At 41.7% G+C, this 23491-nt stretch overlaps 1 protein-coding gene across 18 annotated transcripts in view; it reads right to left on the bottom strand.

The window, feature by feature from the left end:
- ATP2B2 (ATPase plasma membrane Ca2+ transporting 2) overlaps positions 1-23491 on the bottom strand; it is a 368365-nt gene that overhangs the window by 146472 nt on the left and 198402 nt on the right. The window contains exon 1 of one of the 18 annotated variants that reach the window (XM_081847769.1): positions 12234-12254. The exons of 15 other annotated variants lie outside the window; for them this stretch is intronic. The gene's annotated coding sequence lies outside the window, so the exon portion shown is untranslated. Of the gene's footprint in view, positions 1-9450; positions 9470-10629; positions 10701-12233; positions 12255-23491 lie in introns of those variants that run through there. 2 more of the 18 variants (XM_081847768.1, XM_081847771.1) reach the window with 2 other exon arrangements.

Below are 23491 nucleotides of genomic sequence, written 5' to 3'. Positions count from 1 at the left end.
TAAATATCACTGAGTCATTTTTGTCAGCCAATGTCAGCCAATGATACTGTTTTCTCACATCCAACGAAATAATTTGCCTGTTTAATATTTTATTTGACCTTCAATTAAATATTAACCAACAAAAAAGCAGCAGATAGTCTACTCGTGGGACCACATACCTCTTATTAATGTTTATCCATTGGCTAGGGGATTCACTTAATGGCACAACCCCCTGGGAAATAGCATATCTTGTGTTTCTGGAAGGCAGGTCATAAAATGCAGAAAGCGCAGAGCATGACTACCATTATCCACTGATAATGCAGCTCTATAATCCCATGGAACAAGATATGCAACTTTCATTCGATCCTGAAATCTCTTTTATGAAAAGGCCAGGAAGTCTGCCAAGGAGCCTAGCAGTTTGCTGTAACTGAAACAAACACTGCCCTCAGACTCTTACTCAGTGATTAGCGCAATTGCTTCATAAAAGGCCGGGAATCTGAAACAAGGAATCAGAAGCTCCCAAAGACTTGGAGTAGTGACATTCTAGAAGACATTTTAAAAGTGGAAATATGAATTATCCTCCCTCAATTTACATTTCACTTGCCTAATTAAGTTTCTGTTTGGATTTGGAATGTTAGCATGTTGATGCCTGCATGTGTGGGCTGGGATCCAAAGAAAGAGCAAACTATTTGTGATTCCAAATATGTGAATAAATACATGAAGAAGTGAGGTATCACTGTCATCATTATCCTGGTCCATATCAACAAAATTGGGTTTTCTGCTTCTCTCCTTCTTCCTGTGTCCAATTTAGAAGAAATTCTTTGACAAAAGGAGTCTGTCATTATGTATTTCCACAGTGTCAACTAAATGACCTCCAATCTCAACGGAGGCCTCTAAAGCTCTATTAGAGTACAGCAAATAATGATTTCTTATCATTATTTCTTCTTTTGCCTCAAATTGCTCTGTCACAGTTTGCAGCAAGCTTCACTTAGATGATGATGCATTTTAGAATGCAAAGAAGAAAATTAAGTAGGTCCAGCAACTCTATCCTAATGTTGAACTCTCAATATTTAGACAATATTGATATAAACAAGAAAGATCAGACCAATTTTTGCTTGCTTCAAATATCGATATGCTGTTGAACTGGATTTTGCTTTTATAAAAAAATAGATTTTGAAAATATATAATTGCACATTGGGGAAATTTTATGGCCCTAGTCTTTATCCTGTAACCCAGCAGTCTTACCAGACTATTTTTGCCTCCCACGGCAATATATTTACCAAACTCCAACAAAGAGTTTCCTTAAGTAAAGTGGTCCAAATTCATGACAGCCTCTATATAGGCACATATTTAGAACCTTTCACAGATGAAAATGGTAATATGTTTGTAACATTCGAAGGATCACTTTGCAATCTCCAAGCTCCATTGCTACATATTGCTGAATGCCTTCACAGCTTGGCCTTATACAGGGGTACCTCCAGTTGCGGACGGGATCCGTTCCGGAGGTCCAGCCGGATCCTGAGGTTTTAGCAACCAGAGAGACTGCTTCTGCGCACACACGCGTGGCAGAAGAGCGCTTCTGCGCATGCGCGCGGGGCAAAAACCCAGAGATATACTTCCTGGTTTGCCACTTACGTATCCCAAAGTTTACATAAATGGAGGGATACGTAAGCGGAGGTACGACTATATTATGGTCATTTAACCTGCAACCCTAACCTGGAACAGTCACTAATATAACTTTAACACTACAACTCTTCTTTCTTGCATCATTCAAAAAATACTGGGCTGCCAATTGCCTACAAACAGTACACACTAGCAATAACACACGTCTAATTAAAATGAAGAGATTTTGGAGAGCCACTGCCAGTCAAAGCAGACAATATAGGGCTAAATATACAAATAGTCTGATGTGATAGAAGTCAGCTGTTGATGTTTTCATGCTCAACAAGCTGTTCTGCACTTCCCTTATCAAAAGAAAAAATCACCCTTGTAAGTCTGTAGATATTTCCAAGGACGTCTACAGTACATTGTCACTAGGATGAAACAAGCTTAGAAAGGACAGATAAGGCTGCCTTTTACTGATGTTGCAGAATAAGAATCATGGAAAATCTGACTCAGCTCAAATGTTATTGTAAAACAACCAAAGAGCTTTCCCCCCCCCCTTTTTGTAGCAGTCAACAAACTATGTGTGCTTAACATCCATGAGATTTAAGTGCATGTAGCAAGTGTGCATTGGGTGTTTAGGGGCCAAATAATGAGGGGGATCAGATATTTAGGATATAGGCATAGGAAGATTACAAACGAAAACAATCCTTGTTCCATCCATATTAATGGCCATAACACAATAGTATGAACAAGGGAACAAAACATTACATACATGTGCCATTTTAGCAGTGCTCTGAGCAGGAGCAAAGTAGAAGCAGAAAATGCAATCTGGGACTGCAACTGCCACATGCTAACCACAAATGGAGCCAATGAACTCACTGCAATGTGGACACATCCAGCCATACACCACTGCACCCCCCAATTTGTAGCCTGCTTGAGTGCCCTTTGTCAGCTCCTGTGGTGCAGGCAGAAATCACTCACTACTGTCAGGCCCTAGGCTTCATGACAGGCATGGGTCCAGGTCCCCTTAAGCATCTCACATTCATGGCTTCTGAGCACTATTTCTGATTCTGTATGTGTGTACTGCATGCGTGGCATGATAGTGTTTTAAAACACTCTGGTTTTATCTATTAATGTTGTTTCACTTTGGTAACAAAGCATTCTTTCCCCACTTGAAATCAACAGCACAGATTTCCCAAAGAACAACCGAAGGATTTCTGTCACTGCTGCCTTGTAATAAGAGCTAATTAATGCTAATTAGTGGGCAATCAAGATCAGTTGGTGTTCCTAGACACATTGGTACCTTGGGTTACGTATCCCTCTGGATACGTAATCTTCGGGTTGCAAACGCGGCAAACCCGGAAGTGTATACTTCCGGGTTTTGCCACACGCACATGCACAGAAGCGATCTGCGCGCGTGTGCAGAAGGGCACCTCCGGTTAGGGACATTTTGGGATACGGCTGGGCCTCTGGAACAGATCCCGTCTGGAACCAGAGGTACCACTATATTGGAATGTAGGTCACACCTATTTGCTAGGGTGGAGACTGAGAAACAGCTTTACAATTTCAATCTAGCCAGAGGAACAGAAAGATTGATCCTGTGTGCATGCTCCAGTTTACTCTGCACCCAGTGCACTCTCACTTCTCACCTTTGGTTTGGGAAGCACTGCATGTGTTACATTAGCTACAATCCGTATCTATCATGCAACTATCCTGCCATTTCTTATAAAAGGCTGCATTTTGATTCATTTCCCACTCAAACCAGTAATGATCCTAATTGAGGGGGCAAATGGCCTAGCCTTTGTTATCTCTCTCTCTCTCTCCCCATGTGGACTTCAGTTTGTAAGGAGCTCAGAGCATGGCTTTAACCAGCCTCTTTTGTTTCAGACCAGAATAGAGTCTAATAGTAGCATTTTTTCCCTCTACCAATAGTTTAGAAACATTTACCTTCTGTAACTAAGCATCATTTTGACTGCCTATGCAACTTTTTGGATTGCTGTATGGAAAAGCATGACTCTGACCTTTGAAGGGTTTTGTAAGTAAACCACCTTATGACTTGCCAAATGTACAGTCTACCTCTGTGCTAGGGAAATGGGTAAACTTGGAAGGAGCTTCTAAAACTGGACATTTGGGGAGTCACTGGAGAGGGAACATTTTAAAGGTTTTACAGACTATATTTCCATGCTTTGCTTTGCTTTGCTTTGCTTTGCTTTGCTTTGCTTTGCTTTGCTTTGCTTTGCTTTGCTTTGCTTTGCTTTGCTTTGCTTTGCTTTGCTTTGCTTTGCTTTGCTGCATGTTTTGTGATGTTAAATATCTGCTGAGGTTCTCGCAACCAAATGGTACTTGCCCCAAACTTGGGTCTTGATTCCAACAAGTAGAATATTCTGTTGGTATAGCTCTATCAGTAGAGTAATTTTGCGAGTGGAGGGGCTGGAAATGGCAGCATCAGAGAAGGAAGGAATGGGCTTAGTCTGAAACCGAAACTTACTCAGATCTTGGTCCCATCTTCTATGGCAGTGTATAATTTAAGCTAAAAACCGATCTAAACTACTTTATAATCAAATTATACTGGTCCTACCTCAGTGTTCTGGTCCTCAACTTCCGTTCATCTCAGTAAAAAAGAGCAGTGTCACAAAAATAATTGTGCTTTATTCTATTTTTGTCTTTCTCCACCCAACCTGATATTAAATTTAATTTAAAAGCAAACTAAGGAAAACTGTACCAGTGAACCCGCATTGACTTCAAGATCTTAAATTGTTGTTTAAATTGGAAAAGCTGTAATTAATCCAAGCAACTAAACAGTTCATAGAAGGCAGAAATTCCTGCTGCGAAACAAATATTATTGTGTGTTTAGAAACTGACAGAAACCGCATTCATCTAAAAAGTGGAGCAAGCGGCAGATAATGCAGAAGCCATAGGAGTGGATAACAATAGCCATTTGCTCTTCCTTATACTCAGTGCTTTTCTTCTAGAAAAAACAACAACAATGCTGGTACTGGATACCTTTGATTAATCTCCTTGTGTGGTATAAGCAGTGGGGTTTTTCCCTGGGGGTACTCAAACAAGTGGAAAGCAATTTCCCACTGCTTTTTTCAGGATAATGGTTTCATATACCACTATAGATGAGAGAAATAATACTCCATAAAGATTCCAAAGATCCCTAGAATGCATATAATTTATAAAGTAATTATCAAAACAACTGGATGCCTCAAGTATCTAGGAGTGCCTACTCCTCCTGGACGTGTGGCACAATAAACTGCCAGGCATTGCAAGGAGCCAACATGCTAATTTGTATTTTGTCCAAAGGAAAGGCGCTGAGTTGGAATAATTTTCAGCGCCCTCATTCATCATTGCTTTCACTTGCACGTAGCCAATCAAATTTAGTAACAGATGATGTTACTAAGTGGCATTGCATTGGCTCCAAGATTCTTTTCCTGTGCAGCGTTTTGCTGATATTTGCCCATGTGCACTGATAAAATACCATAGGTAATCTTGATTTGATCGTATCTGCAACTAAATCAAAAGCCTATTTGTATGTTCTTTACCAATATTAAGGAGTGGACATGCACATCAGTAGAACATTGCACAAAAGGAATATTACTTACCATCACCTCAGGATTACTTCGTATTGCAGTAATTTCTTAGTCTGCATTTTGCTACTACTAACAGGAAGCTACAAATTTAATGTGAGATGTGGAAAAGCTCTACATGCTCCTGAATTGCATTAATTTTCCTAGTTCAACTAAAATCCAAGTGGAGTGGAACACTGAGCAGAATGAGCCCACAAAATGAATAATTTTTTTTTTTAAAAAAAGGAGAGTAATTCCTTCATCCTATTTCCTGCCAGTAAATAAGCTCACTGGGTGAACTATTCTACACATATTGTGAGAATGAATTATCTCAGGAGTGCAAGCCACGTCATACACTTGATTATGAACTGCTTGAGCTTACTGCATTCCTTACTTCGCCTTTCGTCCAGAGTTTCCTCATAATTTATAGCTCATATTTTACGCTCACAACAATCTTGAGATGTCACTCTGTGAGTTTTATTGCTGGGGCTGGGGGCTTGGGATTTGGGTCTTCATAGTTCTAGCCTTATATAAAAAGCACTATGCCACATCAGTTCACATGAAATACTGCAAATATACTAGGTGTCCTTTATTTTTTTCCTATAACTGAAAAGTTAACTGACAAGTTAAAGTTAAAGTAAGCAATACTATTTAAACTGTTCCCTGTTTTCCCAATCTTCTGACTATTTTGGGGTATTCATGCCCTGTACTGACCTGGTGCCAGGCACTGAGGCCTTAGAGGATGAACCGGACACGCCACAGGCCAAGGATCTGGAGAGGCAGTCGGGGTGCCCTAGAACTGGTGATGAGGATCCCTTGGAGGGGTCCTCTCAGCAGGAGACATGCTGAAAAGCTCTTGGAGCTGTCAAGGAGCAGGTAGAGCCACCCCTCAGTCCTTGAGAGCACCCAGCACCAAAAGGCTCAGGCCAAAGAACAGCAGCGGAATATGTGTGTTCACACCAAGGGTCTCCCCATGGCTCATGAATAAGGGTCTTCTCATGAGTAAACAATCCCTGGAACTCCTTTGCAGCTAGGGTTAGGGTGTAGTCTTGGAGGGTGCAATATATAAGGTCTCTCTTCTGAGCCTTCCAGGTGCTGCAAACAATGCATGCCCCTGCTTCCTTGTACCTTATTTGAGGCCCCCTCTCCATTTTTGAACTATATCAACAATATGTTTCAATATTTGAAAGATCACCTTCTACCCTACAGACCCACTTGTGTGGCAAAGTAGTTTTGTCACCCTCAGAGTTTTGGGGATGGAGACCCAGGAGAAGGTATTCCCTGTAGCATCCACTAAGCTGTGGAATGCCCTCCCCATGGTGGTGCACCTGCCACCTTCACCGTATAACTTTATTTGTTTGCTGAAGACACCCCTCTTTCCGATTCTTGATTGTTCTGATTTTAATATTGTATTTTTACATTGTTGTAACCCACACTGGAAGTGAGAGCTGGACCATAAAGAAGGATGATCACCAAAGAATTGATACTTTTGAATTATGATGCTGGAGGAGACTCTTGAGAGTCCCATGGACTGCAAGAAGATCAAACCTATCCATTCTTAAGGAAATCAGCCCTGAGTGCTCACTGGAAGGACAGATCGTGAAGCTGAGGCTCCAATACTTTGGCCACCTCATGAGAAGAGAAGACTCCCTGGAAAAGACCCTCATGTTGGGAAAGATGGAGGGCACAAGAAGGGGGCGACAGAGGACGAGATGGTTGGACAGTGTTCTCGAAGCTACCAGCATGAGTTTGACCAAACTGCGGGAGGCAGTGGAAGACAGGAGTGCCTGGCGTGCTCTGGTCCATGGGGTCACAAAGAGTCAGACACAACTAAACGACTAAACAACAACAAAAACCCACACTGGGACTCTATCATGAAAGGTATGCAAGAAATCTACTAAATAAAAAGCAAAAGCAAGCCAATGCCAATTGATATTTCCAACACACAGTTCTCAGTGACTATTTGGCAATGGGATATTGTTGTCAAATCAAAAGTTTTTGGAAATGCCTGCAGCAGTTCATCTGTATGTGGTGGAGTGGTTAAGAGCGGTAGTCTCGTAATCTGGGGAACTGGGTTCGCATCTCCGCTCCTCCACATGCAGCTGCTGGGTGACCTTGGGCTAGTCACACTTCTCTGAAGTCTCTCAGCCCCACTCACCTCACAGAGTGTTTGTTGTGGGGGAGGAAGGGAAAGGAGAATGTTAGCCGCTTTGAGACTCCTTAGGGTAGTGATAAAGCGGGATATCAAATCCAAACTCTTCTTCCTCTTCTGTATGTGGAATTATTCACATGGTGCAATGGACTATAGCTCTGGAGACTTCAAACTTTCTATAGCAAGGCAGTTCAGGTAGGTAATGTTTCTCACTGGCAAACAACACTAATTGGTTTGAGAATGGTGATTTACACTGCCCTTGCCCTTGAAGGAACCAGTAAGTAACTCAATTGTGAGCACAGGGAAATCATAACAATCAGTTGATGCCCAAGTGAGAGGAAACACTAGGCCATTACTCCTAACTCCATTTCAGTAATAAATAAATAAACATTGTTCATTGTGTTTTATTTCCTCTTAATCCATTCTGCTTGGTATCACCTATTTTTTCAAATAGTGCTGCAGCCTGGCTCCTAATTCAAGGACACTCCACTCTCTCACTTCACAGCTGATATCTCCAAAGCTGAAATATAGGCAAAGGGTCCTCCTTTGCCCAAGCCCACCCTGCTTGCGTGCTCTCCTTATACATTTCACATGCTCACCCCTCTTTATGAATCAAGACAAAAGGAAATGGTCAGATAAGAGGATGTGAGATATAAGGTGACGGTTATGCCTGGAGATGCTGTTGATGGGAAGGAATAATAAAAGAGTCTCTTTTTTGCCTTAATTTTACATACTGAATCAACGCCATAGAAGACAACATTGCTGTCTCTTCATCCATGAGAGAATTATTCCTCCCCCCACACACATATATTAAACCTTAAAGTTCAAGGTCATCACTAAAGTTAATAGAACTCTAAGCATTCATTTTTGGAGGGACGCAGGTGGCACTGTGGTCTAAACCACAGAGCTTAGGGCTTGCTGATCAGAAGGTCAGAGGTTCTAATCCCTGCGACGGGGTGAGATCCCATTGCCCGGTCCCTGCTCCTGCCAACCTAGCAGTTCAAAAGCATGTCAAAGTGCAAGTAGATAAATAGGTATCTCTCTAGCGGGAAGGTAAACGGCGTTTCTGTGCACTGCGCAGGCTCGCCAGAAGCGGCTTAGTCATGCTGGCCACATGACCTGGAAGCTGTCTGCGGACAAACGCCGGCTCCCTTGGCCAGTAAAGTGAGATGAGCGCCACAACCCCAGAGTCGTCCGCGACTGGACTTAACAGTTAAGGGTCCCTTTACCTTTTAAGCATTCATTTAAACCAGAGCAGGGGGAAATGCTGGGGAAAGCTCTTGCCCTGAGGGATTAACCCACACTTACTGGTCCTGGAGGCTACTACCTTTAGATGGGAAGCATGTGGGCATCATTGCAAGTATAGACCTTGATTGGTGGACACTGACAGCATTTCCAGGAATGTTGGAGTGTTTCTGTCATTTTTACACTCTGTGTGTTTTCTATACAACCCTAATCCCTCACAGGCTGTGGCATGTTTTCCTATCCATTTCTTGATATTTTGCTGTTGTGCATCTCTTTTTTATTATTACTCAGAATTAATTTGACCCTTTTGTTTAATGCAAATGTTGCCAAAATTCAGCTTTTATTCGTCTAACCTTTTTTAAAAAATAAAAAAGAGCAATCTCTCTTTTATGTTTTTCTCCCCCAGACATAAATATTAGGACTACAAGCTTTAAACTGTAAATGAATCAACTAAAGCAGAAGTGGGGAGTTTTTCGTCCTCCAGATGTTGCTGGACTACAATTCCCATAATCCCTGGCCATTAGCCACACTCGCTGGGGCTGATAGGAATTCTAATGCAACAGCATATGGGGGGCAGGCTCCCCACCCTTGACTAAATACTTAGGCTGCAACCCTAAACACCACCACCCCTCTTAATATTGATGGTTGTGGGGAGGGGTTAGAAGCAGCATAGCTCCTGCTCACTGGCCTCCACTGACAGACACAGTGTTGTTGATTGGTGGGGCTCCACTGTTGCAGAGCCCAATCTCTACCCAAACAGGCAGGACCGGGGCAACATAGGGCTGGCCACAGGTCTGCTGCATCTGATGTTGTTCCAGCTTCTGGAGAGGGGCCTGATCTGGAACACTGCTGGTGTGCTGACTCAGCAAAAGACCAAACAGCAAATTCCAAAACACCCACCTGCCCTGATCAGAAAGAGCCAGCAGTGCTTTCAATTAAATGGTGGCTGTACAGCTCTGCCTGTTGATTAGATGGTACAGATCAATGCTAATTAGTGCAACTGAACCTTGTGTTTGTATTTGTTTTATGAGGGGCGGGGGTTAGGAGTTTACATGGTTCTGGCATGTTACTGTATAAAAAAGGAATGAAAACCAATGCAAATGCTGCAGTCCTGTGAATGCTTACTTGGGAGTAAATATTGTTAAACTGAGTGGGACGTATTACTGAGTAAACCTAAGACAATTCTGCAACAAGCACCTTGCCATCTAAAAAATGTTTGGGTTTCTGTTAATTGTAAGTAGATTCTGTGTCTCAAAAAAGTCAGCTATACTGAGGCCTTTTTTATAACGGGAATTTATTTATTCAGCTGATTAAATTCAACCAACATATTGGTAAGAGGTAGGGGTTTATCAGCAGACAGCCTGAGTAAATGCTCTTGTTCCTTTGATCTTATAGCACTGAACAACATGCAAATGATTCTACTCTACCTTCTAACCCAATGAACCCTCTAAAATTTACAGTAATAAAAGTTATTTATTTGTATGACTTCTTACCCGCCCTTCACCATAACATGGTGTTACAGCAGCAGAAAATGAAATTATAACAACATAGCATATCCAAATGATATGGACTGTCCACCATAGGAGTAGCAGCACTTTGCCAGAGGGAAGTAGAACTGAAGCTGGGCATACCCATAACTACTGCAGTAATTTTTACTGCTGGTGACTTTCTTCCTTGCTCTGATAATCATAAGACAGAAATAGCTGAGAATATCCCTCATTATATTTTACAGCACTATCCTCTTCAAGCTTTGTCCTTGGAGCAGCAATTCTGTGTCCTGTGCTTCTAGTCTGTTGCTCTAGCCTATAAATTGCTTTAACGTTCCCAAAATTTCCTTCAGGTACTTATTCTAATGACAGCATGTGGAAATCACTGAGACTTCAACAGAGAGGAAAATGAGGTTTCACATTCATGAAATTCCCAAGCCTGTAGAGACTTGAGAACTGAATCCTAAGGACGACGTCACTTGGACTTGGATGTGAGGTATTAAGGCAACAGCACATTCAAAAAGATTGAAACTCTCGTGCTTTTATTCCTTTAATTTTTATTTATTTAGGTTGCAATCCTATACTCACTTACCTGAATGCAATGGGACTTGCACAAGGTTGCGGTATTAGTCTTTTTATAGGCTGGCCTCAGAGAAAGGCTCCCTGCATATAGAACAATTTAAGATAAAAATACAGTACAGGTTTTTAAAACTCCATTAAAAGAACTCAGGAACAGCATCTATTACGATAGCTATAAAGACAATACTATAATCAGTTCTAAAACAGACTGGGAAGCTTGTGCAAATATAGAAATCCTTGCTAGGTGCCAAAAACACAACAAAGTTGGCACCCACTAGGTGAGTTTACTGGAAAGGGCTATACCGCAATTCAGGCTGCCACACTTGAGAAGACACTCTTCCATCCCTCTCTCTCCTTCCCGCCTTCCCTCCTTCCCTCGCAGTGCCTAACCTCAGAAGTCAGGGGGCCTTGAAGCAGGCCTTCTGTTTAATCAGTGTTTGAGGCAGATTCATGGGGGTGGGGAAGCAGTACTTTAAGCAGCCAGTTCCTTGACTGGCAGTTATGTACCAAGTTAGGATGTCTCTAGATGCTTGTTTTCAGGGTTCAGTATTAGTGGCCTTTCCACTCTCTGCTCAGTCAGGCTCTGTGAAGTGCAAGGAAGGAAAATTGGTGCTTCTTGAACCCTTAACACTTTATAGTATCCTGCAGGAGAGAATGGGTGGCTGGGTAGCTGAACAAGAACATTTTGTAGCAGTTCTGGCTTGGCATAGCTATTTAGGAACTCACATTCTGCAGCAACTGTTATATATAAGTAATCAACAACCTGGATTTGAATGGTCAGAATAAAACTACAAAATGGTCAGAATAAAACTACAAAACTACTCTAAAGGTTTGAAGAAAATTAAGGTTATTTTACATTTTCATCACTCAAATCTTTCATTCCCCAAAATACTGGTTTTTTGAGTTTTTTAATCTGCGGGCTCCAATTTATTGCACTTTTTACTATTTCCATTCTTAGTTTACTATCAGAGGCATTAAATCATCAACCACTGGGTATATGGAAGTACAATATTTTGCATAATGTTGATTAATAACACAACACACACATATAATCAACACATTCTAACAATGCATGGTAACCCTTCTGATGTATAATTCATTCTAATTGAACAGAATATTTAAAATATTTAAAAAATAGGTTCCCTCCTTTACTGGCTCAAGAGGTAAATCCAGCACTTTCTTCAGCCGGAACTTGCCGGAACTCAGTTCCAGCACCTCTCAGGTGGGTTCCATTGCCATTCTAAGAGAAGAAGGGTATGGTGAGTTCTGGCACCTCTTTTTCTAGAATAATAGCACTGGGTAAATTATTTACCTTCTTGAAAGCACTCACATAAGCACACACAACCACTAGCACCTTAAAGCAACTCAAAATGCAATTGTTCTTCCCTTGCTCTGTTGATGTTCTTTACAGTGGAAAAAGAGTTCTGGTCAGAAATCATAGGGTTTTGTTAAGCATATCACCAATACTTTATTTTCTCATGAAGCAATGAAATATGTGCATTAAGCACTGCAGAAATCAAAAAGTGAGAAGGTGGCCACCAAGTGGACCAACAAATTGCAGAAATTGGATTAAGCAGACAAACAACATGTGAGACTATTTAAACAACAGCATCTTACCTTCTTCCCTTAAACCTTCCAAAGGCAACAATACCATCTGTGTGATGATGAAGCAAGCCTTACTTATTTAGAAAGGGTGTGTTTGATCTCCACCCCTTCTTCAATTTTTTTAACTGTACACTACCCTGGGAACAAAAGGTAGCCAGTGAAGCAGTTACGCTACAAAAGAACAAAGGGGTTTCCTGATGTAATATGCATAGTGAGGAACTGACCAAGTCTGGCTGAGTTGTTTTAGTCTAACAGTAAATCTCAAAGATAAAAAAAGCAATCCTGGTCTGCCAACTCCAAACATTTCACAATTCTTTTTCCAGCATTCAATACTTGCTTCTTTGAAGGACCCTCTGCAGGAAACAATGGGCTACTCTAGGGTGCACAGTAAGCTAAATGGATTATCCAAGGAATGCAGACTCTTTGCTGTGGCTGCTGGCCTCTGTGAATTCAGGCTACAAAGGTCAAAAGGCCCAGTTCTAATTCTGAAGAGTATCATGAAGTAGAAAGCAAGTTAGGAAGATTTAGCAGATGCTACTTTAAGCATCTCAAAGCAGTCTAGATCCTCCTTAGGAAAAGTGCCACTGACTCCATCCTTTCATCCTCATCACATATAGCAAAAGTATTGAGTCTGCCAAGAAACCTTTTTAAAGCCTCTTAACGCTGGGGGCGGGGTGGAATATATGTTTCACTGGTGGAGTGGAAAGGAGAGAGAGAGAAAAAGAGAGAGAGAGAGACACCACATGATTATTTAAACAGAGAATTTTATGTAGCAAGGATTAGTATCTAGAAGACCACATGTGTGCTGGAGTTATCAAGAGGGGCTTCCTATTTTCACCCCATTAAAGCCCATGAAACCTACTTTGTAAGTCTGCTAGCTCCTCTGTATTGCCATTCAGAGTGGGGCTGCAACTGACAGAGAAATCAGTTGCTTCCCCAGGCGCATGAAGTGCTTTGCATGTATGTGCCTATGTGTCTTTTTGGATATTAGACATCATCTTGGGTCACACACACACTAACCTGCTTGTAGCACCAAAAAGCAGTTTTTCTTAATCCAGAAAAATCCATGTTGAGGATGCTCATCCTCAACATGGTACCTTCCATTTAGGTTGATTCTAGGTCCTGCTGCCCACAAGGGTGGATGTGGTAACTTGATATGCATTTGAAAACCCTGCCCTTGATTAGGTTATCTATGCTTTTTCCTCTATCTATGTTCAGGTAATTGAAGAAAGAAGTGTTTGCAATCAGGGTATAAGTCTGTTTTTATCCTTTTCAAATGTATACACTTCAGAGTAATGCAGCATAAATCTGCAACAAGCTTTTATCAGAATGAAATCAGTTTCTCAAGAAGCAAAACAATATGAAATAGATCTAGACCATGTGTGGACTAGGTAGAATATACAAGTATTGGTCTCCACTGATTCTAGAATAAAATGTTTTGTATATGCAGATGTGGAACAGGCACCATATGTTATGCCCAGTACACATGGCCCATACATTTACACCCGGTGATGCACTTATGGACTACTTGTTCAGTCCAGATATGGCAGGATTTTCACCAGGAAATTATGACACATTAATTTGGATCAACAAAATATTTTACCAGGGCCAAAGGTTTAACAGCAAACACCACTATGCATTTCCATTATAGACAGGGAGACTCTGATTAAATATAAAAAAGCTTTCTTAGTTCTTACAGAATTGAAGGAAAACATGCTCTCTCACATACTTCCACAAACTGTTCACAAACATTCTCACACACTGACATTTATTACAGGAGAACAGCTTGGTGTTTTCGACCTCCTTAAGAGCAGGTAGAACAAATAGCCAGCACCAAAATGACAAAGAAGATGTTTTTAAAAATTGATTTTTTTAAAGTGACATGTGATATGGTTAACATGTCAACATATAACCTTCCCCACAGTGAAAATAAAAATCTTGCAGTGTTTTGATTCAATGAGGTAACCACAGGGGTGTATTCAGAGCACCAAGGCATGCTATTGGCTTATTTGGTGCAGCATGAGATCAAGAATGCTTATGCGAGGGATATTTCCTCCTCACACTGCAGCTTTCTGCAGAAGAAAAGGCTCTTTTGAGGGTCAAGGGGCCCTCAGAAAAAGCCAGCAAGTGTGGTAGCGGCAATGGAGAGAAGGGGTCAGGGAAATCAGCCAGAACTAGCTTGCAGGAGTGAAACTCCCAACTCAAAGGAAAGGCTTTTTGGGGTGCAATAAAGAAAAGGGGAAGATAGTTTTCCTTACACGTATGCTGCCTTTTATATAAACCAATATATTGAATCATATTGTGAACATCTCATATTGCAATTAAATTTTTGGAGCACCATTTTGTGGCTTTGTCTCTTCTTTGTGACTTTCTGGCTATTGGTAAACTAGAATAGGAAACACAGTGATCGAGGGCTGGGAATTGGGGTAAGAGACTAGAGAGCCACAGGCACAGCCAACATAGGTCAAGGCAAGGTCTAATCCAGCTGATGAACACTACTCCTTTAGCTGTGTCTCAACAAACAATTATTTGCACTGGATGGTATTTGGTCCCTTATATCATGTGAGTTCCTAAGAACACCTGGCTTGAGAGCAGTACATGTGAAAAGGATCTAGGAGTCTTGGTTGACCACAAACTTGACATGAGCCAACAGTGTGACGCGGCAGCTAAAAAAGCCAATGCAATTCTGGGCTGCATCAATAGGAGTATAGCATCTAGATCAAGGGAAGTAATAGTGCCACTGTATTCTGCTCTGGTCAGACCTCACCTGGAGTACTGTGTCCAGTTCTGGGCACCACAGCTCAAGAAGGACACTGACAAACTGGAACGTGTCCAGAGGAGGGCAACCAAAATGGTCAAAGGCCTGGAAACGATGCCTTATGAGGAACGGCTAAGGGAGCTGGGCATGTTTAGCCTGGAGAAGAGGAGGTTAAGGGGTGATATGATAGCCATGTTCAAATATATAAAAGGATGTCACATAGAGGAGGGAGAAAGGTTGTTTTCTGCTGCTCCAGAGAAGCGGACACGGAGCAATGGTTCCAAACTACAAGAAAGAAGCTTCCACCTAAACATTAGGAAGAACTTCCTGACAGTAAGAGCTGTTCGACAGTGGAATTTGCTGCCAAGGAGTGTGGTGGAGTCTCCTTCTTTGGAGGTCTTTAAGCAGAGGCTTGACAACCATATGTCAGGAGTGCTCTGATGGTGTTTCCTGCTTGGCAGGGGGTTGAACTCGATGGCCCTTGTGGTCTCTTCCAACTCTATGACTCTATGATTCTATGAAAACAATTTTACGGTCCTGTGGTCTACAAGATTAGTGTGCAGCTTTCATCAGGTGGGGTGGGGAAAAGATGCTTTTTAGAATAGCTGTGTGGTACAGTACTCCTAGTTTCTTGTCACCAGGGTGATTTGAGAATGTTATAAAGAAAGATAAACAACGTTGACTTTGCTTTGGTGTTTGTATGATTTCCTGTTCAGGAATGTTACAAAGCAATTGCTTTCACTATTTCCTCTGATCAGGGTATTTGCTGTAATCATTTATTTCCCCAAGGAGACTAATAAAATCATAGAATTGTAGAGGTGGGGGGCGGATTCTGGGAGTCATCTAGTTCAACCTCCTGCAATGCAGGAATCCTTTGTCCAACGTGGGGCTTGAACCATTACTTTGGTTATTAATCACTTTCCAAAATCATATGTAATGGAAAGACTGCCTGTAAAGACAGTTTGGAAAATGAAATGAATCTACATTCGGGGCAGGCAAGCATAGCCTACTGCAGCAAGATTGCACCAGATGAACTGGTTTCCAGTGTTTTCTGATGCTGCCCTTTAAAGCCCCAGATGGTTTGGGGCCATGTAACTTATGGGGCTGCCGGCATCCCATATCAGCTTACTTGCAGATTAAGATCCACTTCTGAAGCCCTGTTGAGGTACGCAGCAAAAGTATGGCAGGCTCACAGGCCAGGGCATTTTGAAGAATGGCCCCACAGTTGTGGGGAAATGATCCCACGTCAGATAAGGAAGTCCTCCATCCCTGCACACTTTCAAACAGGGCTGAAAAATCAACCCTTTTGCCACAGTTTATAGCAATTAACTGCAGTCTCGCTGTTGATACGGCATTGTGTTCTGAGTTCTGGTGGTCACATGATGTCCTGCTATGTTACATTTTGCTGGATTGTTGGTGGGTTTGCTAGTTTGAATAATGCTGGATAAAATAATGTGTGGAGATTATTAAGATATTTTAAATGTTTATTTATTTATGTTACTGTTCATATTTTGTTTTGATTCAGCCCTACTTGCCAGGCATATACATATAGCTCCGTTGGAAGGGGCAGGATGACATACATTTTCAAAGGTGATGACACAGGACAGGATTTCCCAGTGTGGTGTTTGATCTCCACATGGAGTTCTGGCATACTTGTGGGAGGGACATGAGAGAATTAAAAAGTGAGTGAAGAAGCAAGATACATGCAAGGACAGGGTAGGCTTGTAAAAACCTTGACCTCTGAACAGAAGTATACTTTAAAAGAAGTAGTAACTTAAAACATGCAAGGATAAGCTATTATTCATTCAATAGTAAGCTTTTTTAGAGCATTAAGGACACAGTACACATAGTTATGGGGACACGGGTGGCGCTGTGGGTAAAAACTCAGTGCCTAGGACTTGCCGATCGTATGGTCGGCGGTTCGAATTCCCGCGGCGGGGTGAGCTCCCGTCTTCGGTCCCAGCTCCTGCCCACCTAGCAGTTCGAAAGCACCCCTAAGTGCAAGTAGATAAATAGGTACCGCTTTATACCGGGAAGGTAAACGGCGTTTCCATGTGCTGCGCTGGTGCAGGCTCGCCAGAGCAGCTTCGTCACGCTGGCCACGTGACCCGGAAGTGTCTCCGGAGAGCGCTGGCCCCCGGCCTCTTAAGTGAGATGGGCGGACAACCCTAGAGTCGTACACGACTGGCCTGTATGGGCAGGGGTACCTTTACCTTTTACACATAGTTATAACCAGTGCTTTTTTTCTGGGGGGATGCAGGGGTACGCATACCCCTAAACATTTTGTGAATCTTTGTACCTTTGTCCATTTGCTGTATTTATTTCCCCTGATTTGAACTGTAAAATGGTGATTTCCTCGAGTCAGAATGAGTGTATCTCTAAACATTTTTTTAGAAAAAAAGCACTGGATATAACCATAGGCTTGCTGAAATTAGTGGGCGTAACGACACTTAGCTGTGTGTTGGACCATGGCCTAGTAGAGTGAGATAAGTTGTAGTGGGAGTTGTTATTAAAAGGACGTATATCCATTACATACAAATGCCCATTGTTGCTTACAACCAATATTATGAAGCTATGGGGTGACTCAGAAAAACAATGAGTAACTAAAATAAAATGTGGAACATAAAAATAAGCACCCTTGGTGAGAAACCAACTTGAAAAAAATATGGGGGTGGGCAGAGAAGCCCCGCCCCACATAATTGATCACATGACATGGTGCATGCACACCATTTGAATAGCATTGCTTATCAACTTTGGGGGGCCAGCCCCCTCAAATATTTTATTGGGGGCGAAGACCCCTCAGCCCCTAGGAGTTTTTATATCCAAAATATAACTCTGGTTAGCTCAAAATGGCATCTAAGCTGTAGTGTAGCATGGGGGAGCCACCAGGGCTGTTGCCCCAGCTACAAAATTGTTAAGGGTGCAAAAATTCAGCACCCGGTGCTGCCTCAATACGGCTGCACACTTCTGTTGCTGGGCTCTACTGAAAGCAGCTTCTCCATGTGAACCATGAAGTGACCTCTCTAGACAAGGAACAACTCTTCTTTTTCTTCTTTTTATCTCTCAGGCTGTGCTCTGGGTGACGCAGATGCTGTTAGGTAGTTGAATGTGCATGCATATTCCATACGTTTCCCTCCCTCCCACCCTACACCTCCATATGGCCCCAGGTGCCAACAATCCACGCTATGTCACTGCATCAGAGAGAGGACACCTCTCTCTCTCTCTGTATATATATATCCTTTCTTGGTTGGAATTGGGGGAGGGGAAAAAGCTTGGTGGGCTCTAGCCATCCAACAACAGTCTTGGGAGGCAGAGAATGTCGCTAGATCCAAAAACAGTTTAGTAACTTGGTGTGAAGACCTTCGTAGCTGCTTAAACATGTACTATTTCCACTTGGGGGGGGGGATATTTGCATCTAACCCCCAGATTATACGTTGAATTCTGCTAAATGTAAAGAACATGTGCAGGGGTAATCAGGTGTATGCATTAAACATTCATGTGACCCTTTAGGATTATGACCTTCAAAAGTGAAATGGTTTCCAGGGCAGCAGTTTCATTATATTAAAATTATCCCAACAAAAGTAATTATGTTTTAATGGATTGTACTGTATTTTTCACTGTCACAGTACGAAAGCCAGCTATCAGTGAAACAAGCTATTGAATTCTATTTTAATACAGAATTTACCATCTGTACTATTCAACAGTTTTAGAAAGCTTATTAAATATAGTCACAGTTCCTATAAACATTAGTATAATTAAAACTGAGGCAGTATTTTTCTTATAAGATCCATGATTTAAGGACTCCTCAGAGGAAGAAAAAAACCACATTTTCTACATTATAATTAATTAGTAATCCAAAATTAGCATTAAAAGGTTGCTAATTGTATACATAAATTCAGCAGCTTTATGATTTAAAAATAGATCCTTATTCTTAATAGTTAATGTTATGCAAAGCAACTGGCACAGGAGGCACAAAATTTGTGATGTGCTTTATTTAACAGAAGCAAGTACTTACCATGAAGCCTAACAAAAATGGGCACTATTTTTAAAACTCTTTTTAAAAATGTATTTTTTAAAAAAAAAATGGTATCAGTTACTGAAAAGGAATTCCCTTCTTGCAATTTGGATTATCAATTGCAGGCTATGAATTTCAATCAAAATGCTCCCTGAAAAGGTTTCAGTGGCAGTTTTAGATCAGTCACTAAGCTTTTTGGGACAAGCACTGGCAGTTGTGTCAAGCAACATAAGAATATGATAAACATGGGATGCACAATTGATAGAAAACTCTAATACACAAAGCATGTATTGGAAATTAGGATAATTGCTATGTGTGCATATACCCCAGGGATATGTGTGTGTGCACAATAGGACAATGAAATTGAAGGGGCATCTTAAGATGGCTGTGGTGTCCCTGCAGATGTTGCTGGGCGACAACTCCGATCACCTACAACCTTTGGCTATGCTAGTTGGAATAAATGTTAATTGGATTCCAATAGCATCTGGAGGGTCAAAGGGTTCCCTTCCTGGTCTTAAGACTTTAAAAGTATCTCAAGATCATCTACTTCAGCCCTACATCTTGCATTAAGCTACCTTTGCATTATGCCATGCGATTCTCCCCATGTTATTATGCTCTGCTCTGATCGTAAGAAGACATATCAAAAGGATGGGGTAGAAGAGTTGTCTCGCACAGTATGTGCCTGGCAACATTTCAACAGCTGGCCACTTATTCTTCCATGTGCTGCAAAACCATTCAAAGGTAAGAGGAAGAGCAGCTTCATGTGTTACTGGCAGCTGCTGTGAATGTCTATTCCTTGGCATTGCAATACACAAATGATAAATGTGCAGTTACAATCTAAAATATATTTGGGTCCTAGTACAAACTGAATGCCTTACTTTGATGTGCTCCAGCTTAAATAGGCTTACCGAAATGGCTAAAAAGAAGCAAATAACTGGATTGACTATAGGAGGTCCAGCAATTACCAGAATATATTCCATAAAGATAAACATCTCTTAGATACCAGCTTTGTCTTCTATCTCAGTAAAAGAACCATATCCATTGACTGACACAGAAAGCGTGCATGCACATGTACAATATGTCATGGAAAACAGCCCTAAAAGGTCAAGCTTAGCCAGTGAATACAGTTTGAGTTTAATCAAAGCCAAAATGGCATTGTGACCTTCAAAAGTACGCAAAGTGCAGAGTCAATTCAAACGCAAGTCCCCTGCACTTACGAACAATGAATGCTTGGGAAAACATTAAAATAGCTTGGTAAGGAAGCAAGCTAGCCTATATTTCACTCGAAAGCAAATCTACCTCACCCTCTTTATCAGATTGTCATTTTATACAATAAATGCACAGCTCTTCTGTGTGGGGAATCTAAACGAGTGAGGTAGCCAACGTTTGTAATTACCTAATTAGGTGCATTAATTTGGTTATAAGGCTTAGCTGTATTATGAATTAAGTGCTCTTTTTCCTGAAAGTTCTCCTCTAGTTTAGAATGTTAAATGGGATGGTGTGCATGCATGGTCCACATGATCAGCATTCAGTCAGCCACATACCTGAAGGCAGCTGCTCTGCAGATGTACAGTTTATTTAAGGCTAAACTTTGCCCTCAATTAAACTGTGCTGAACACTGTGAGGCTATGTGGACCTTTCAAATGGATCTCCAATTTACAAAATAATACCATGCTGCTTACATAAATAAACTAATCCTTGGCCACAATTCAGTGTTTGAAAACCATAGGCATTCTTAATCATGTGATTTGCAACACACAATGCTAATGCAATAATCATTTACATGTTGCTGCATGTTTGACAACATGGAGTAACAATTATTGAACTATGCATGATGAAACATAATGTATGCAGGGCACAAAGCATTACTGTTGTCAACACAACATGCTGCCTTCGCCACCCTACACAAACTACAGTTCCCAAGGTGCAGTGTGATAATAAACATGGAGAGGGCAGGCTTGCCAAAGGCATGTAGTGTCTATAACGGGGTAGGCAACCTAAGGCCTGTGGGCCAAATGCGGCCCAATCGCCTTCTCAATTGCGGACGGTCTGGGAATCAGCGTGTTTTTACATGAGTAGAATGTGTCCTTTTATTTAAAATGCATCTCTGGGTTATTTGTGGGGCCTGCCTGGTGTTTTTACATGAGTAGAATGTGTGCTTTTGTTTAAAATGCATCTCTGGGTTATTTGTGGGGCATAGGAATTCGTTCATTTTTTTCCCCAAAATATAGTCCGGCCCACCACATGGTCTGAGGGATGGTGGACCGGCCCACAGCTGAAAAAGGTTGCTGACCCCTGGTGTATAAGCTTAAAGATATGGGTATCAGAACTGTGAAACTGTAGTTTTCCATGTATGAATGCTTTAAGACAAAATGTCATTTAGTGAACAAAAGATGATTTGATGTAGATTTAATTAACCCAAATATGATCAAGACACTTTAAAGAACTTTACATCTGCCAGATGCAGATGGGCTAAGAATCAAACGAGATGCAACACGAGAGTTTTGTAACTTCCACTCCCTTTTACAAAAAAAAAAAAAAAGATCCCTAAAGGGCCTGGATTCAGGCTGTGATGTTGGCCTTGGCAGAGAGAGGGCTTAAACCTTCTCCTTCACACTGATATTGGTAAAGGGGAGGTAGCTTTTGATTTAGGGGAGATGATATGCATAAATGCCACCATGCAAATCCTGCTAAGAAAGACCTGAACATTAATTATTACTTGAAAATAAAACTTACATTCAGGGTAAAAGCAGGTGGATAAAGCAAATTCCTAGCACAATACTATAATTAAGGGAGCCAGTGGAGGGTCTATAGCATATTGACAGAAAATCCCACTATACCACACCGCCATTGATGGTATTGATAATCAAATTTAATATTAGTGACAGAGCTGGTGCAAGCAATTTTCCTCCCACTGAATTTAATGAAGAGTAGAAAATAAATACGAAAGGTTGTATTCAACTTTTACTCAAGGCAGACCTACTAGGTGATATTAAACTAAGTTTTACTCAGAGCAGACCCATTGAAATTAATGGACATGACTAAGTTAGGCCCATTCATTTCAGTGGGTCTATTCTGAATAAAACATATTTTAATACTACCCAATGGGTCTACCTTGAGTAAAACATAGTGCTAAGAGGGGTGTGAATGAGGTCCACATGTGCAACTGGACTTTCAATGTACCTTCCTGCCATGCACACCCTAAACCTGTTTTGGGGGTTCACCCAACCCTCCAGAGCAGATTTAAGGGGTGCAGGAGCAGAGGGGGAAAGTTCCATTGTGTGAGCAGACTCCATTCTACACATACAGAAGCTTAGTTGAATCCTGCCCAATGGACCTAACTTACCGGTAATCATGTTTATTAATTTCAGTGGGTGTACTCTGAGTAAAACTTAGTTGACTACTACCCAAAATCACATGCTCTCCATGATGACAGCACCCTGCAAAACATTCCTACAAGGTGCATAGGATAAGGCAGAGTTCTGCACCTAATCCCTGTACATAAATCACCCATGTAGAAACCCCCAGATAGTGAGCCAGTAACTGAGATGAAAGGGGACTTAGCATAGGGCTAGATCAATCTAACCTCATGCCATGCACCTAAGGGAGAACTCTGAGGATGGGAACTATGGAGAAATGGCACATTGCACAAAATAACTTGGTCATGCACACCAGGGGTGGTCCATGCTATAAATATCTATGGCCACAACTGTCTCCCATGTCTCCATCTGACTCAGTTTGTTACATGTGAATACTGTGTCTTGTGTGGTAACATTCTTCCCTCCCAACAGAAGGGAGCAGTGTCCTAAACATACATGCTAAGCACACATCCCTGCACACAGTTAGCAAAGGCCAGGCACTCCACTTCAGCAGTTGCCACCCTTGAGCATTCATAAACATTTTTGCCTGGCAGTATTGCAGCCTAGTTGCATGGAGCAGGACAGGTTGTCACTGGACAAAGAATTCCCTTGCAAGTGAAGAGGTAAGGAGTCTTTTTTCCCCACACCCCTCACTCAGAAGGGTATGGCAGAGGCATGCGCATTGGCAGAGCACACGGATGGCACCTCTCCTTCTCTCTCACTTCCGCACCTTCTGTGCATCCTGGTCCATATGCTCCAGCTGCTGATCATTTGCTCTGAGCTGTTTTGCAGCCAATTTCCCAAACAGAATCAAGGACATGCAAAAGGCTTGCTGTGTCCTCTCTTTCTTAGGCATGCCAACTGCTGAAGTCATATCCTATTTCTCCTGAAAGTCCGAGAAAGATTGAAAGGAGGACAAAGAATAACAGGTGCCAACACAGCAGCCTTATGAATGACCACAACAGAGGCTCTCCGACTGAATTCATTCCTATTTCTCAGACTTAGTTGTTATTCATGGAGGTAAAGAATATGTTGTACCTGCTGAAAGCACTTTGGTCTATTATCTGCACCACAGCCAAGTTTCATGCAGAACAAAGTATTAGAAACAGCAGATTAAGGTTCACCTGGCAGGTTGAAA

The sequence above is a fragment of the Podarcis erhardii genome, assembly GCF_964252035.2.
Source record: "Podarcis erhardii genome assembly, chromosome: 2".
NCBI lineage: Eukaryota > Metazoa > Chordata > Lepidosauria > Squamata > Lacertidae > Podarcis > Podarcis erhardii.
The sequence above is the reverse complement of the archived record's forward strand: the minus strand, read 5'-3'. Positions and strand labels throughout refer to the sequence as shown.